Raw genomic sequence first — 4,976 nt, 5'->3', positions numbered from 1 at the left:
CCTTTATTCCATCCTTTTCTTTCAAGACTTCTTGACAATTCCAGCAGAATGAAAAAAATGGAAGCCTGATCACATTATTTCCATAGTAAGAGATTATTCAATTAATTATTGACTGAAGAGTATTGAAATTATCTACTACAATCATAAATTTGTTGATTTCTACTTCAAGGAATGTTTAAAGTCTCCTAGGGATTTGACTATGTGCACATATATATATATATTTTTTTAAATAAAAATTTACTGTACTTACATTTAAACTCTTTTAGGAGCATGTGTTTTTGGAAATATTATGAATGAAATAACCTACTTATCATTATAAAGTACCCCTCTTTACTTCTGGTAACACTGCTTTATTTGAAGGACACTTTGTTTTATATTAATTAGCCATACCAGGTCTCCTGTGGTGGGGTTTGCATGGTATGCCTTTTATTTTTTTAATAGTTTAAAATGTATTCTTTTAGTTTTAGATGAATATAATACCTTTATTTTATTTATTTATTTTTTATGTGGTGCTGAGGATCAAACCCAGTGTCTCACAAATGTGAGACAAGCGCTCTACCACCGAGCCACAACCCCAACCCCTCATCCTTTTATTTTTAACCTATTGATTCTATATTTAAAATAAATTTATGTGGTAAAGAGATTATTAGGTTTAATTTGTTTTTAATTCTTTCTGATAATATTCTTTTTTCTTTGGAATGCTTGGTCAATTTGCATTTGATTATTGATATGGTTTGCTTAATGTTTGACATCTTATTTTTTTTAATTAATTTATTTTTTTAATTTTTTAATTAGTTACACATGACAGTACAATGACTTGAAATATCATACATTTGAATCAGATGGGATATAATTTCTCATTTTTCTGAGTATACAAGTTGCAGAATCACATTGGTCATGCATTCACATATATACACACAGTAATAATAATGTCTGCTTCATTCTACTATCCTTCCTATCTCCCTGTCCTCTCCCCTCCCCTCCCATCACTTCTCTCTATGTGATCTAATCTAGGGTAATGCTATTCTTTTTTTCCTCACATTTTCATACATCTATTTTGTATAAAAATGAGAGTCTCCTTCCACCATCCATGCAATTCTTTTTCTCCCTCCCTTTCTCTCCTACCCCTCTTCCCTATGTAGAGGTAATCGTCTTCCCATGCTCTTTCTCTCTTCCCCATTTTGAGTCACCTCCCTTATATCAAAGAAGGCATTTGGCATTTGTTTTTTAGGGATTGGCTAACTTCACTTAGCATAATCTGCTCTAATACCATCCATTTCCCTGCAAATGCCATGACCTTATTATTTTTTAGTGCTGAGTAATATTCCATTGTGTATATTTGCCACATTTTTTATCCATTGACATCTTATTTTTATCTTTCAATTGTTTCCTCTGTTTGTTCCCTTGACCTTTTTTTACTGCTTTAATTTAAATTAATCTAAAATTTTTATACTCTATTTTACATAAGTATTTGAATATATATTTTACCTTTTTATTTAATTTTTAAAGTGGAGTTGACCCTTGAATTACATCACTTTGAATTGTGTAGGCCCATTTATGCATGAATTTATTTATATTATTTCCTCCTCCTCCTCCTTCTCTTCTCCTTCTTCTCCTCTCCTTTTCTTTCTTCTCCTCCATTTCCTCCTTCTCCTTCTCCTTCTCCTTCTTCCCCTCCTCCTTCTATTTAAGATTTGCAAAAAATTGAAAAAACTCACAAATGAACCATGTAGTCTAGAAATATTAAAAAACTGAAAAAAGGTATAGCATGAATGCAAGAAACATTACTTACATAATAGTCTATCTTATCATTTACTATCATAAAATATGTAGAAATCTATTTTAAAAGTTAAATATAATCTTAAATAAGGCACACACATAGGATGTGCATAGTGCCTTTTTTAGTCAGGAGAAACGTAAATTAACATAAACAGGCAGTATACAAGCATAAGTGTATAAAATTAGCTGTACTATAGATATAATAATGTTAATAATTTTATAGCAACCTTTTGTTGTTGTGGTGAGATCAAGTACCCACTTACAGCACTGTATAATACTTTGAGTAAGTAGTTAAGTTTCCCAGTAAATTACACATTAGGGTAAAAAGTTATCATTTTCTATAATTTTTATGATTCATAATACATATAAGACACAAAATATTGCATTTATAGACTGTTGTTGGTAAGGCTTCTGGTCAAAATCAAGCTAATAGTAGTTAAGTTTTCACAGAGTCAAAAGTCAAAAACAGATTTATAACAGGGGTAATTATCAGTTCCCCAAAATTCCATATTGTTTAAAGGTCAACTCTAATTGCCCTAGGGTCTAAAGCATGCACATTAACCCATCACATTGTAATTTTCTAATTTTGATCATTGAATTAATTACATATGTTAACTCTATAATACAGATGTTTTTACTTTAGCAGAAAAATGGTTTCCAAGAAACTGGGAGGAAGTCTTTCATATTTACCTCCTTATTTACCTTTTTTTCCCCATTGTTTGGTTCTCCTTGTAGATTTACATTTTCAAGTGCTATCATTTCTCTTCAGAATAAAAAACTTCTTTTAAGTATTTGTTAAGGTGCAGATCTGAGGGTGAGAAATTCTCTCAACTTTCATTTATTATTCATTCACTTATCTAAAAAGATAATATTTTGTCTTTGGCTTCAATTAGGAAGGATATTTTTGCTGGATATATCTTTGATGGCATTATTTTTTATGGTTTTCTTTTATTACTTTAAAATGTCGATCCATTGTGTTCTGGTTTGCATTTCTTATCTATCTATCTATCTATCTATCTATCTATCTATCTATCTATCTATCTATCTATCCATCCATCTATCAATCTATTTGAGATGGAGTCTTACTGTGTTGCTCTGACTAGTCTTTTTTTTTTGAATTGGCTGACTTCATTTATTTTTTATTTTTTTTATTGGTTGTTCACAACATTACAAAGTTCTTGACATATCATATTTCATACATTAGATTCAAGTGGGTTATGAACTCCCATTTTTACCCCAAATACAGATTGCAGAATCACATCGGTTACACATCCACATTTTTACATAATGCCCTATTAGTGACTGTTGTATTCTGCTACCTTTCCTATCCCCTACTATCCCCCTCCCCTCCCCTCCCATCTTCTCTCTCTAACCCATCTACTGTAATTCATTTCTCTCCTTGTTTATTTTTTATTGGTTGTTCACAACATTATAAAGCTCTTGACATATCATATTTCATATATTAGATTGAAGTGGGTTATGAACTCCCAATTTTTACCCCAAATGCAGATTGCAGAATCACGTCGGTTACACATCCACAATATTACATAATGCCCTATTGGTAACTGTTGTATTCTGCTACCTTTCCTATCCCCTACTATCCCCCCTCCCCTCCCCTCCCATCTTCTCTCTCTACCCCATCTACTGTAATTCATTTCTCTCCTTGTTTATTTTCCCATTCCCCTCACAACCTCTTATATGTAATTTTGTACAGCAATGAGGGTCTCCCTTCATTTCCTAAGTCTTGAACTTAGGAGCTCAAGTGATTCTCTGGCTTCAGCCTCTGGAGTAGCTGGGACTATCTAGGCTTATGCCACCACATCTGGTTGGCTTCCATTCCTTTTGATAAGACTGGTACTTCTTCATGTGTGAAGTACTTTTTATTCTGGCTGCTTATAGTGCTTTTCATTTTTCCTTTGGATTTCAGTTGTTTTGACAATGATATGCCAAGTGCATTTTCTATGAATGTATTCCACTTGAGTTTTACTGGGCTTCATAGATTTGTAGATTTATGTATTTTTAATCATAAAGATAAAATTTGCATTTACTGTTTCCCCAAGTTCAGTTTTCCTCCCAGTGCCTAGTTCTCTCTTATTGTTCTGGGGATTTACTTGAATATTTGAGTGCTTAGGTCAGCTAATGCTCTGTTTGATTTTTTTTTTTTTTGAAGAGGGTGTCTATTCTTTTTGCTTCATGCCTTATTTGGATAAATTCCCTTAACTTGTCTTCAAGGTCACCAATAATTTAATTGCTTTGTTAACTTTCCTGCACATCCCATTGAATTTTTTATATACTGTATTTTTCAAACACATAATATCTATATATTTTTTCCTAATATTTATCATTTCTTTTCTGAAATGACTCATCTACTTATTTATTCTTCCCATTTTTTTTCTATTTGAGATAATATTTTTAATTTTAAAAAATTCTTAGTTGTAATTGGATACCATACCTTTATTTTATTTATTTTTATGTGGTGCTGAGGATCGAACCCAGAGCCTCACACATGCTAATTGCTACTTCTGAGCCACAACCCCAGCCCCTTTTTTAATTCTTTTCTGATAATTTCAGTGCCTGGACCATTTGTGGTTTGTTTCAGGTGTTTTTCCTTCCTTGTAACTCTGATTCCTGACTCTTTTTAGGTCTTGTAGATTCTTTATTGCATCTTGGAAATTACATATGGAAGAAAAGTGGGGATTAAAGAATAATACTTCCCCCCCCTCAAGAAATTTCCAATTCCTTCACCGAGGAGGTGATTGTTCAGAGTTCACTATGGGTTTACCTAAGCTGGGATCAGCTGATGCTCATATCTGATTAGCCTAGACTTCCCAATATCTAGTTTGCTGAAGAAGGGCTTGTCTCATTGCTCTTATCAGGACTGAGAATTTCACGTGTTCCTCAGTCCTTTGGGTTCCTCAATTTCAGGCACAAGGAGAAGACGGGAGATGGGGCAGACTGAATGATTTATTTCTTCTTATCAGTCAGCTTTCACTTTCATTTTTTCTCAGCAAATTTAGGTGGAATAGAGTCGATTGCTGTGCTGAGCTTATTATTATTGTGCTTTCAGACTCCAGGGCATCTCACCCATCTCCACCCTTTGCTGATAGCTCAGCTGGTGTCATCTCTACTCAGGAAAGTTTGGGGCTTGAGCAGCCTTCTGCCTTCCCTGCATCCATACCTGCCAATCTCACTGTTCA

Source organism: Ictidomys tridecemlineatus, chromosome 3 (genome assembly GCF_052094955.1).
Source record: "Ictidomys tridecemlineatus isolate mIctTri1 chromosome 3, mIctTri1.hap1, whole genome shotgun sequence".
NCBI lineage: Eukaryota > Metazoa > Chordata > Mammalia > Rodentia > Sciuridae > Ictidomys > Ictidomys tridecemlineatus.
The sequence above is the reverse complement of the archived record's forward strand: the minus strand, read 5'-3'. Positions refer to the sequence as shown.